The sequence below is a fragment of the Suricata suricatta genome, chromosome 2 (genome assembly GCF_006229205.1).
Source record: "Suricata suricatta isolate VVHF042 chromosome 2, meerkat_22Aug2017_6uvM2_HiC, whole genome shotgun sequence".
NCBI lineage: Eukaryota > Metazoa > Chordata > Mammalia > Carnivora > Herpestidae > Suricata > Suricata suricatta.
The window spans coordinates 49,323,476-49,336,987 of NC_043701.1; the positions used below are offsets into that span (position 1 = coordinate 49,323,476).

At 43.1% G+C, this 13,512-nt stretch overlaps 1 long non-coding RNA gene across 1 annotated transcript in view; it reads left to right on the forward strand.

The window, feature by feature from the left end:
- Positions 1-4,101: 4,101 nt before the first annotated feature.
- Positions 4,102-13,512, forward strand: part of LOC115306044 — a 26,760-nt gene continuing 17,349 nt past the window's right edge. Inside the window, exon 1 of the long non-coding RNA XR_003915151.1 lies at positions 4,102-4,214. This is a non-coding gene — a long non-coding RNA (uncharacterized LOC115306044). The remainder of the gene's footprint in view (positions 4,215-13,512) is intronic.

The window sequence follows — 13,512 nt, forward strand, 5'->3', positions numbered from 1 at the left end:
CTGTTAGAATTTAGGGAGTACGATCAATATTTATGAAGCTCAGAAAGCCCTCTCTGGGGCAGAATGACTCACAGTTCATGAAAAGGTAAAAGCATTGGTTGTTCTGTAACAGGTATGTATTAAATACCATATGTGCCCATGATGGGTTTCGTGTGTGTGTGTGTTGAAGAGATTCCTTGGGAAGAAGTAGGGATTTCCTTTTCCAAGGATACTCCCTGTCGGATGCAATTTATCTAACTTTTAATTAATTACTTAATTGTTGGAGGCAACTAGGTTATATTTTTTAAATGTACACTAAAAATTAATGTATACTAGATGGTTCTTTAAGCAGAAACAGTTTAAATTCCATTCTTACATGAACCATAGTGTGTGACTTATGTCATATGAAGAGTCACTTTGCAGAGCCCTATAGGTGCACACTGCTAGCATTCTGCTTGCTGAAGTGACTGAGGCTGAATTATAGTCATCTTGCCTATTGGTCACTGACATGGCAATCTCCTCAGCGAGTTCCAAGGATCACTGGAAACTGCTGGGTCTCTGAGAAAGAATGATCTTGGGGAGGAGAGAGCAGATGCGTCTTCAAAGAAATGGAAAAGGTGATACATACATAGTTCTCCTAGTCCAGTACTTTTCAGACTTTGTGGTCTTAGGACTCCAAATTATTGATGATCTAAGAGAGCTTACACTTTTAAATATTATCCATATTTATTATATTAATTATAATATTATAAATATTAACTATATTAGAAATTAAAATAGGGGCACCTGGGTGGCTCAGTCACTTAAGCATCTGACTTTGGCTCAGGTCATGATCTCACGGTTCGTGGGTTTGAGCCCCGTGTCAGGCTTTGTATGGAGAGCTCAGAGCCTGGACCCTGCTTTGGATTCTGTGTCTTCCTCTCTCTCTACCCCTCCCTTGCTCATGCTCTGTCTCTCTCTGCCCCAAAATGAAAACATGTTTAAAAAAAAAGAAGTTAAAATATAAAAATAACCATTCCATTCGTTAGCTGTCAGAGCTATGAAATCATCATGTCATGTAGCTTCTAGAAAACTACACTGTAAACTCTTAAGAGAATGAAAGTGAAAAAAGCACATAACATTTCAGTCTTATTATGAAAATAGTCTTAACTGGATGGACTTACTGGATGGGTCTCAAGAACTCCCAGAGGTCCCTGGACTCTACTTTCTGAACCACTGACTCCCTCGATTCCATAGCAAAAGCCCGATGCATGTGCACTCTTGGAAGAAGCTGTCAACCAAGATGTAAGAGTGACATCTGGCTGGTGAAGACTGAGGAATTTCATTTGGATGGAGGCTCTGTCGGTGACAGCTGGTGGCCCACCAAACTGTGACAAAGAGCATACTGTGGTGTGCTGGATGTGAAGGATACGGTATTTATAAGAATGACCTTTTCACCTCTGAAATATTTGGAACTGCTGACCTTCTCTTCTTGACATGATCCTTGACACAGTGACCCATCTTCCCGTGAATTCTTTGCGGGGACCACCTCTGGAAATCATTAGCTCCTGGGTGTGGGTGAAGAATACCGAGGGGTGGCTCATCTAGGGCTCAGTCCCCGAGCAGTGTGCTTTGGAACCGAGATCTTTCCATTTCAGCTGGAATTTTCTGCTGTGTCAGAAAGAAGGTAGACATATTTATTCTCTTGGGCAAATATTTAACATTTTATTATTTACATTTTAACTATACACATGCACAAATATTTGTTGAATGAATGAAGTATGAAGCAGGAAATAAACTAAATATATTAACCATGGGTTTGGATGGGCATATCTCTTCCTGAGACAAAGCAGAGGTAGAATCTTCTCTCTTGAAGGAGAGAGGTTGGTCATTTGGACATGGGTCAGAGTTTGTCACAGTGTAAAATAGTGAGGCTTCCTGTTCAAAAAGCAAGAAAATATTTTCTTTTCTTCACAGTCTCTTTCTTAACTCGTCATGGTCTTTTTTATTTGCTGTCTGATGTCATTTTAAGTAAACAATAATTAAAATTTTAAATTATTAGCATGAATCACACCATTCATCTTTATAGCATGGAATGCCAGTTTTCAGTGTGGATAGAAGAACACTTAACCTGTCTGCAAAATCACTGACATTATGCAATTTGTTTTTCATAGCACGCACATGCATGTGACTTTCATTCTTACCAGAACAGTGGAAACACTTCACAAAACTAGCTCCACTGTTTTTACTTCACTTCTTGAAGTGTGCACATTCTACCACACGCTGGAAGCAGATGGCTTTCATAACACGCTTACCTTGTACTCAGTTTGAGCTTCGCTAAACTCCAACACATGCTGAGGCCACTGGAATGCCGTGCCCGTGAGGCATTGCCAAAGCTGTATGTGACTAGGGGAGCAAGGAACCAGGGGACACCTGTACTGTGCGTGTCCCCTCCATTCACATGCATGCTCTCTTGTCCCATTGCACCTCACAAGTTCAAGGGTAAGAATTTTACGAATTTCAAGATGCTGACATCTGTGGTTTAACCAAGCAAGGGACCCTTCTGGGCATGGGCCCTGCTTGATAATACAGGTCACTTGCCCACCGGGCTGACCTGACTTGGGGCAATGGTCCTGTGCTGAGAACAGGGGCTCATTCCAGCTGTGGACCTGCTCTTGGGTTTCAGGGTGTGCACAGCTGTCACTAGGATAGGATGGCCAGCATCCCACAGGACAGGACTCTTCCCACAGGGCCAGGCAGACTGGACAGTAGCAGAGGGAACCCAAGATGGTCTCTTGGGGCGCATGAAGAAAACGATAGACTCTATTTTCTTTGAACTTTTTAATGTCATTCTTTAAAATTCCTATGTTGTGTGTGTGTTTTCAGAATGCACAAAACGTATCAACAGATCATTATATGTATACAATCGATACATCTCTATTGGTGTTTGTGCTAAAAGTGTTTTACTGGAAGGAATTCCTGAAAAACCAGCCAAAGGGCAACCATCCCAGAAGACAGTGTAAACAATGAGTCAAGATGGAGAGTCCAGGGGCTGAGGAGTAGCACATTTTGATGATTTAGCAATGGCTTGCTGATGGGGGTCAGTCCATCCCCCGACCCCACCTTCCCATGGTGGGGGATGATGAGGCCCGGATGAGTTTCACATAGACAGGTAGGACCTGAGTTGGCATGAGCCCCTTGACCTATAAGGGGAGAGTCCAGTGTATCCACGGAGGAGAGCCTGGGATGAAGCCAGAGACATCCCTGGCTCCTGTCAGATGTCCGGGAATAAGAGAGAGACTGAAAATGTAACTCAGAGCAAGAGAAGCCAGGTCAGTAATAATAACTTATGGAGTTATACGACTCTGAACTCACGATGAGGTAGGTCTTCTTCCCATTTCATGGATGAGGAAATGGACAGCCAGGGAGTGAAGTGTCCTGCTGGGGGTCACAGAGCTAGTGATGACCAGGTATGTCTCTCACCCATCCTCCCCCCCCCACCCCCCGCCCCATAGATTGCAGCAGGTTGAGCAGAAATACCTCCATGAGGCAAGAACTCATATTGTTATCATCGTCATTTTACAGATGAGGACCCCAAGGTTACGAAGAATGTGGCGGTGACCAGAGCTTGTTCTGGACAGAAAGTTGGTCATGTGGTCCATGGCTGGGTCAGCTTGGGTCAAAGTCTGGAGGCCAACTGCCACGGCTGAGATGGAGGCCAACATCCTGTTCAGAGTGAGCTCAGTTCCCTCAAGGGTTGGAGGATTCTAAGGGATGAAACAGTAAGCCCTGGGTTTAGAAATGGGTGGACACCATCTTCAGCGCGAAACTAGAAATGATCTTTATCTTTCAAAGCAAGTTCAAGGGCATGAAGGATCACTTTAAAATGATCTCTTTGGTATTTACAATATCCCTAAAAGGTAAGAAGGCTGCTTTATCTCATATTTACATCGATGCAGGGCTAGAGAGCAGGGACAAGGCCTTCCGGCTGTGATTGAGAGAGAGGTGGTCCGGCTCCAAATCCCCACACTGGCTCTGACACGAGGCTGCATATAAGGCAGCTTCTCACTGTCCTTTCGTTTCTCGTTTTACCTCATTTGGTTAAACCACACGCACTCAGGGCTTGGAACTTCCGTTTTCTTATCTTGAACATCATGTGCTGTTCCAACCCCAGCCAGCCACCCAGGAAGGAAGCATCCTGTTCCTTTTCAACAGACGGCCTGGCCGGCCACATGGCCCCGCTCTTGACAAGCTCTGTAAGTAAATTATCTCTTTTGCCTCAAAAAGATCTATCAGAACTGCAAGGTGCATGGAGTTAGAGCTTAATAGTTATTTCTGGGCTGCTTATCTCACAATCAAATATGAAAAGGAAAACCAGAGGCAAGAGAGGGAGGGTAAGGATGAAGAGGGTGAAGAGACAGGGGGGTCGGGTAGAGAATCAAGCACAAGCCCCTTTTCTTACCCCTTTTCAGTTTTTCTAAACCCAGTTCTAACTGAACAAATTAATGTATCAGGCCTCGATCTAGGTCAGACTTGTTGGGAATCTGAACTGTGCCGATGTTTTATTGTGGTCAACTTGCTGTCCAAATTGCTATTATATGTTGATCATTTTGGTATTACTTAAAATATGTTCTTATTATTCTATCTCTTCATTTTTATCATTGATAACTTCGTCAAGTTTTCATTAAATGTGGAGATGTTGCAGTACATGCCCTCCTTTGGGCTGGAAAACAAAAAAGGAGGTATGCATGGCAAGTTCTTAATCCTCTACTTTTATTTTCCTGAAGTTTCTGCTGTCTCAGAACCTACCTTTTAAACTGTTTTAAAACCTACGTTTTAAAGCTGTTTCCTTTTGATTTACACTGCAGAGAATTTTGAGAAGTTCTAAATCAAACGGGTAAAATGTATTTCAAGTGGCACAAAAATAATTTAAAAACTCATGGGAAAAAGCCTGAATCTATTTTACTTAAAAAGGTATGTCAGGAATTAAACTGTGAATTGGGTAGAAAAGACTCCATGCCCATTTCTTTCTACAGAAAGAAAATTTAAAGTATCCATTGAATTCTAGACTAGGAGGGTCACAGGCAGGTCACGGGCGATCTGAAGCGGCACACGGGCCTGCTCATTTTGGCATCTATATATTTGCACAGGTACTGAGCAGAATGTATCAAACAATAGTTGACTCAGAAAACTTGATTCTGTGCGACTGGAAAGCTGTCTAGCTTCATTAGTCCTTCCTCAACCTGTTGGGTTCTAGTCCTCTCTCCAACCTAGAGATGGGTTTATCTTTTCTAGTGACGTTCAGCATGTGCTTGCTTGGAATCCCTCTCTCTTCCTCTCCCTTGCTCTGCCATCATATCTCCTTGGTCTCCCATGGACAGTCTTTGAGAGCAGGGATGAATGTCCCAGCAATAATAGTAGCTGGCACTTACTTCCTGAGGGTCTCCTCGGAGGTTTTCAGTTTACCTTGACCTAAGCTTTTCAGACGTACTATCACATTTATTCTCCACCATGATCTTGTGAGGTAGTTTGGTGAACACCCCCATTTTAAGGTTGAGAAAACGGAGACAGAGAGGTTAAGCAACTTGTAAAATGTGTGGCAGGCTTTCAGCCTGGGTGGTCTCCTTCCAAAGCACGTGCTCATGACCAAATATTACACTCACCCTTGTCCCCTGGCATGAAAAGAGAAAAGGAATATAATTGTTGAGGGGCATGAGTAATGAAGGAGGGCCCAAGGGAGGCTTGTGGGTTGGAAATGATCTGTTTCTTGATCCAGATGCTGGATTTGTGGAGCGGAATACTTAGGCACCTTCTTGTATATGCATTACACTTCTCTTGTATAAAACAGAAGAGCAGAAATGGGCACAGATAAAGAATTAAGGTATATGTATATCACCAGTGGCAAGTTGAATGCAGGTCTTGCCCCTGGGTAACTTGGGAGTAATGACTTCATCTCTTTCTGGGTCTCAGTTTACTCATTTGCAAAACTGGGGGTAGATGATTCCTACTTCACAGGGTAGGATGAACTGGTGTTCTTTCCTTACCGATTCAGCAGTGAAGGTAATCATGGTGTCTGGCTGGTTCAGAGAAGGAGGCATCGGGCTTCACAGCTAGTAACTAGGATCTTCTTCCTCCATAAAATAAAGTGTAGGTACTCAAAAGCCAGAGCAGGTGTGTCTCTTCTCCAGGTGAAGAGCTCTTCTTTTCACGACAAATTGTATGACCAGATCCAAGATCAGCCAGCCTGACCCTAATAAATCCGCTGGCTACCCCTGTTCGGAAGGTGCAGACATTGGAAAGAATACATTTTCCTCTCTATGGTGTAAATCTTGGGCTCCAGAAGTAAACGGCTCAAATGAAAATGAATAGATCTATGTTATTTCCTAGCATTTATGACAAAGGCCAAATTCCAGGGAAAAGCAAATGAGGAAAGAAGACAGTTAAATAGCTCAGACAGTATGACTGTTCCTCTGTCTGCCCATCGGCAGACGTGTTTCAAACCTGTGATGCCTGAAATCTGTGTTTCCTTCTTCTGCATACTCCCTCACACGGAGCTAGCCTGCCAGCACTTCTGAGATGCCCACTGTGTGTACCCTTCTCCGTGCCCTTCCGTGCCCGACGCCCTGACAATTCTCATTTCACCAACGGTCCGCACTGCTTGCCACGGTCCTGTCAAAGCAGACAAATTAAACATGCCAGGTGACACGTGGAAGAAAAGGCTTTCTGATTTACTATGGAACTGTTTATGGATAAGAGTTATTTATCTTGGCCTGGTACCTGCTCTCAAGGCTTGATCACATCAAGGCACTGCTGCCATTTACTTGCATTATTCCAGGCCTTCCTGTGTTTGCACCCATGTGGCTGGCTGTGTGCGTCCGCATCCGAACAGGGTCGTAATCCTGCAACAAGGCTGTTGATTGCGAAGTGCAAATGAAGGGAAATCTAAGTCTTTCTCCAGCCCTCGCTTCCCTACTTGGGGATTTTAAGCATCAGGAGGGCTATCTCGGTTGGGAAAAGGACTTAGGGTCACATCTCGATGAAAAAAATAAATAAATCTTTAGTTTAGTGTGGCCAAGTTTGAGAACACTGTATTTGTTTGGAGGTGGGTGGAGAAAGCAAGCTCTGTTTCCTCCCCTGATTTCTGTCTGTAAATAGGATGCGGTCCTGTCTATTTCTTGTGGTGTCGTTCTTTATAAGAAAGAAACCCTAGTGGGATGGGAAGGTCAGAGTGGGGGTGATCGTTCTCCCTCTAGCTTTTCCGATGTCACAACCAGATGACGGATAATTTAAGAAGCCCCGCGCTGGGTGATGGGTCTGGCAGAACTGCTTGTCTGTTGGACCTGGAAGAAAGCTTAGCCCCAGCAAGGTAATTTACGACAGAAGACAAGCTCAGCTCCCTGCAGGCAGCACCACGAAGTCCTCTGAAGAACTCCTGCTTTATTGGAGAGAGCTGTAAGGCTACAGACAGGATGACTTACGGCTTTCCAGTGGCTCTCCCCTTTCTCCTCTTCCTTGTTGTGATTGTTATTTATTATTTGTGGGCAGGGATGAGAGGGTTCACTTTGCCAACTTTTGAACCCTCTCTAAATTCATGGCTCTGAGTTTTGAACCGTCCCTGAACCTTCCTGCATTTGAGTTCCCTGCATTCTGCAGCGTCCTATTGTGGGCAGAGAAAGACGCTAGCAGGGTTTATTTTAAAAGGTGGAAATAATTCCTTAAACATCAAATAGCTCTCTCTTTTTTAAAGCAGCCCATTTTGATGAGTCAAGTGTAAATGAATTGAAAACACGTGCTCCAGATCTTCCCCCACTTTGTGCAGCAAGTTCATGGCTGAATTACTAAGAGGGCTTCACTGGATTCAGAGTTGAGATGAAATAACAGGGCAGGGGATGGGCCCAGACACACGTTCTCTTGGTTTCTACTGCTTTGTTCCTTATTTAATAGAAAACGGGCTTTAGTTGAGCTCTGAAAGCTGGAGAGAAGAGGAGGAGACATTTATAAGCAGCATCTTGCCAAGTAAGAGATCTGAATTAGGAAATAGAGCATTTTGGCGAAGGATTTAAATTCTTGGTTTAATGACTGTAACATTAGGAGGCAGAGAGGACTTTGAAATCCGGGCCGTCTAACTCTCCCCTCGGTTGAAGCCCTTCTCGTCACCTTTATGCCTGCGCCTAATTTGGTGCTTCCTTCCCACCCTTCAAGTCCTGTCCTTAAGAACCCTGAGAGGTTATTTGGGTCTAGTGCTTTCTGTGGCCAATTGCCTTAAATGTATTTTTGAAAATGTCCCCCGCAGATACTGACAGCGTTAGTGAGGCAGCCCGGGGTGGTGTGGAGGACAGCCTGGGAGATCCTGCCCTTCCTGTGGTCCCTGCATTCAAGGGTGCCCTGTGCGGCTTCAGCCTCTCATCAGCAAAGCAGCCTAGCAGGCTTTTGGGAGTCAGGGTGCAAGAAACGTGTGCCAAATGTATATCTTGGTAGCTGGGCAACAAACGCTCATTGGATGTCTACAGGATGACATGCTATAATGCGTTTTCGGGACAGAGTGCCCCCCGCACCCAGCCCCAAACCAGACAGAGCGACCCAGGGAAAGTTGACTTTTGCTGCTCATGTTCTGCACACATGCTTGAGAAAACCGTTTGCCATGTTCTACGTGTTGGCCGTGTTTCCCCACCTGGCAGAGACAGGCTCGCCCTTTGCCACCCACCTTGCAGGGTGGATGTGAGGTGAATGGGAAATCCCACAGAGAGTTTAGGGATCCCTGGTTTAAAGTCAAGCGCCCACACAGAGTTCCAGGTACTAGGAAAGTGTACCTTTAGCATTAGCGCTGGACGCTCAGGGGAAAAGCAGGTACGCTTTGCATGCAGTTAGCAAGCAGCTGAAAACATGCTCTCGGCTTCTTTGTGGAGAGAAAAACACAGTTGTTACAAGTTACTCCGTGATGACAGAACGTGCTGAAAAGGAATAGCCAAGAAAACTCGTTCGCCCAGCCCGGGCCCTGGGCTCCCGTGGCCAGCTGGGATTATCTAAAGTGGGAGTCCTTAGAGAAAGCAGGAATTCTCTTCCACCGCAGACTGTTGAAACCTCCCCGTTTAACGGTTTTAAAAGCTGCAGAGAATTAAAAATAGAAGCTTTTTGGAAGGAGGAGAGGGCCCTATGGGGGTGCTTTGTTTGCTTTGGTTTCTCTCTCCCTGGAATGCGGTGGAAGCCTGAGGAGCCAGCACTCCCAGAAGGCCTTGTGGAGAAACGCAACCCCCTCGCGCCGGGACGAAGGGTGAGGAGCCCTTTCTGGGTTCTGGTTTTATCATCATGTCTGTTTATAGTAGGGAAGCAATCGCTCCCTTCTTGAATTCAGCTCAAGGCTCTTCTGAACGGTGCCCCTCCTTATTCAAACATTATAGGGCCCAGCGCTGCAATAGGTCACTAGTAAGCAGCTAATGTTAAATACAGATGAACACTGCCAGTTGAATGGATGACTGTCACCCAGGTGGTAAAAGTGCCATTCGCTCATAGGATGGGACGGTTGCAAATGACAGTCACCACAGTCAAAATAGTTGATTGGGTAGGTGTGGGTGGGGGGTGCACAGAAGGACTTGCACGCTCTTCTGAAAGTTCAAGAGAGGGTATGCGAGGAGGGGGAGGGGATTGAAAGGCAATCTGTAGGCCACTGGGCACTGCTCTTAGTCCCTGGGGTCCTAAGAAAATGTGGAAGAGGGTCTTGGGTCTTAGCTTTTGGCTTTTCTCTCCCTCTCTGTTTCTCCCTCTTTCTGTCTCTGTTTCTGCCTCTCTCTCTCTCTCTCTCTCTCTCTCTCACACACACACACACACACACACACACACACATACACACACACACGCACACAGAGCACAGTGGCTTATTTTCCTGGCTCAAATTATATAAAACCCCAGAACTATACTGGGAAAGGGAGAATTCCAAGTGTTACTCCAGGACTATCTGAAATGAAGTTTTTTATGAGGGATCCCAGTGGGTTGTCTGGTCCCCGACTTCATTCTTTTCTCAGAAATTCCTGTGGGGACAAGTCCCAATAAGAAGCATAAATAAATACAGAGATGCGGAACATGCTGGCTGAAGGTTCCCTACACCATCCCTGCTCTGGCCCTGCAGAGAAGCAGGGGCTCCCTTCGGTTTCCCGCTTGCTCCCGCCCACCTGGCAGGGATGCAGTCCCGAGGCGTGGCGCCCGGTGCTGTGGAGCAAGGCCCTTCCTCCTTCCAGAAGAAGAACTCTGAACGGGGTCTGTGTGTGCCCAGATGCTGGGGTGGATATGCCTTAGAGACTCCCTTGCAAAGAAGAAAAATGTCTCTTGTCTTTCTTCAGTGGAAGAGGGATTATGAGAAATGTCCTTCCTCTCTTTGCCTCACATGGGTGATATAAAAATTAAAAAGTTAATGTTTTTGACGGGCGCTGTCTGACTCAGGTGACAAGCAGAGCATTATTATGTTTATTATTATGGTTATCGCCATGTCCCTGTGTACACATTGCTCTCTCTCTCTCGCTTCACAAGGGTGAGGATGGTCTCCCTGGGAAAGGACAACAGGGTAGACTGCTAATGAGAAAACTCATGGGGCCACACTCGACAGCGACTTCAAATTATCGTGTCCCTGGGCATTGATCACGCTTCATTCCAAAACGAGAAAATCTGAGAACCTGGCTGCCGTGGAAATAATGGTATGGACGTAGAAAGGGCCAAGACAGAGCTACAGTTTTAATTATTATTTTGAAAAATGCAAAACCTAGCCAGCTCACGAATGTTTGATTTATACAGACCTGCGCTCTCTGGTCATCGCTGGCCACACGTGACTAGTAAAGCATTTGAAACATGGCTAGATTGAATTAAGATGTGTGATAAGGGTAAAATATACTCTGGCTTTTGATGGCATGTAAAAAAAGAAAAAATTAAAAAAAGAATGCAAATTACCTTATTAATTCTTTTATATGTTATATGATGAAATGACACGATTGCATGCATTTATTAAACAGTTTACTAAAATTAATTATAATGATTTCTTTTTCTTTTTCTTCCTTAAATATGGTGTAGGGTGCCCCCCTCCCCACGTAATGACTCCCAGGAAATTTAAAACGACATATGTGGCTGCGTTTGTGGTTTGCATTATATTTCCGGCCAGCCCTGGTACAGACGTATTAGTAGACAGTGCGGGGGACTGATATCTGGAGTTTGGTATTTCTTCCCCAGTTCACAGTACCAGGAATACGACTGGCCTGAAAGGACTCTGTGGTCATACATAGTATCCAGAAAAGTTGAGAAACCCTTTGTTTCAAAGAGAAGTGACTGAGTGTCCTTGATGATGCATTCGTGTAGTTATGTCCACTGTTCATTGTTCACCCAGGTTTTTATAATTCTGCAAGTTATAGAAAGCTGATAATAATGAAAATGATTCTGATCTAGAGAAATACAGCTTACTCGGGTCTAGTGGAGTGTAACTGGCCAGTGCTCTGAGGATAGACCCGTTCGCCCCCACATGTAAATTCATCTCAGCCTTCCTTACTGCCCACATATGTGTGATGCCTTGAATTTTGACCCGATGGCAACATCTTGTTTCCTCGTTAATTAATAAAGCTTATTTTCTATTTATATGAGAGTCATGATTTTATCTTCCTAAACAATCCTAGAGAATTTAGGAATTCATAGTCATCCAGATTAATACTGTGGCTTTCCCTCCTCCTTTAACCCTGAGCCACTCCCGGGGTCCCCACGGTGGAATTACTGAAGCCTCTGATGGGATAGAATATGAGATTTTCTACAGGAAGCGTTTTACCTGACAGCCGCAAAGACTCTACTCGGACCCAGAATAAGCTAAGTTGTGGGTTATTCTGGAATTTGTGAGCCAGCCAGGGAATCCTTCCACCCAGTGGAATATTTGATGCTAAGAGAAGACGTGCTTAGTTCCAAATAATGAAAGAGAAACACAGCCTTACCACAACACATTGGTAAGGGGCACACTGTCCTTCCTGCCTCTTTTTTTTTTTTAACCTTCTTGTCATTTTTTCAACAAGACCGGTTTCCTTCAAAGCAGGGCATGACAAGATGACTCGGGCACATCAGTATTTATTTCACATGTCCATTTATTTCTGTGAAGAGAATTGACTTTAACAAACACGAGCAAACTAAAAAATACAAAATAGGTGATGTCACACCCTCCTTTCTATGAAATTTGCAAAGACTACACTTAGAATTCTACGTTTTGTTTCTTCTCCTTAATTTGTAAAAAAGAAGTTGGCTTTTATTAGCAGAAAGATCATTAAATTTTGTGAGAATTGGCCTTCAGCATTTAAGTTTTTATAGACCACGTGAAAGCTTACTGGTCTTTCACCAGCAGAGACGCATGATTTTTATACATCTGTAATTCTGGAAGGGAAACATACCTCGTACAAATGCAGAACAGTCCACTTATAAATGTTATGTTTGTGGGCTATTTTCTTATAGAAAGCAGCCACCTTGGAGACACCATTTAAAGTACAATTAAACAATATTCCCGCCTATATAATCTGCCCATGTGTAATTAGTTTCTTTTTTGGTTCTTTGGTAAATAACACAGGAGGCTCTGTGGCATGAATAAGTCCCTTGAAGCAGGTATTTCCCATACCAGAATTTACTTAGTGAAAATGAAAACCAAAATATGCCTTTTTATCATTTTGGCTCTTTGAAATTAATTTTTGAGGCTTAAATTGGCCGTAGGTGCTTTTGCTTTTTTATACTAAGAAATACTTTTTTAAATTGTCGACAAAAAAAAGCATGAAGTTATGCAACTGTTTATTTGAGAAAGATCACATCTTTCAAAAAGTTGATTTATTTAAATGAAACCCTTTGATAAAATTTAAAAGATCTTTATATGCTTTTGACATATGTTATAAAAGTTTTGAATATCTTAATTCTTGGTAAAATGGGTAAGAAATGCTGGCATATTATAACTCCCTTCATCATTCAAAAATATTAGAACACTATACTTTAAAAGTAAAACCAAGGTTTCATTTGCATGGAAAATTTGTTTCTTATGGAAGAAATTTCCTCCTGACTCATTTCTACAAAGAAGAATTTCTATATGCCTTACTTTTCTTTTTCTGGGGTTTCTCGAACAGGGATTGTTCTCTTAAGTTGGTTTTTACTTGTTTCTTTTCTCAGAAACTTTGTTACACTAGTAACTTACAGTTAAATAAACAGATAGATGCAATGATATAGATCCTTTCTGACAAACAAAGAATTGGCAAACCATTTCTAGAAAATAGCTTTATTTTTTATTAACTTGATTATATTTATTATTTATTTTTATTTTTATTTTTTTATTTTTTTGTAACTTTATTTTTTTTAGAATATAACAATATTTTTTAACATATGCAATTATTTTCCATCATTTACAATACAGTAGTTACAATGACACTCCAAATGGATAAGCAAAGTAAAAAATCAGAACCCCAACTTCTATTTCATGTAATTAGACTTATACAGAAATTAGAAGGTTAAGTAACAACTAGTTAATCACCTAATTTCACAGCTATCTGAAGTGGCAATCATTATATA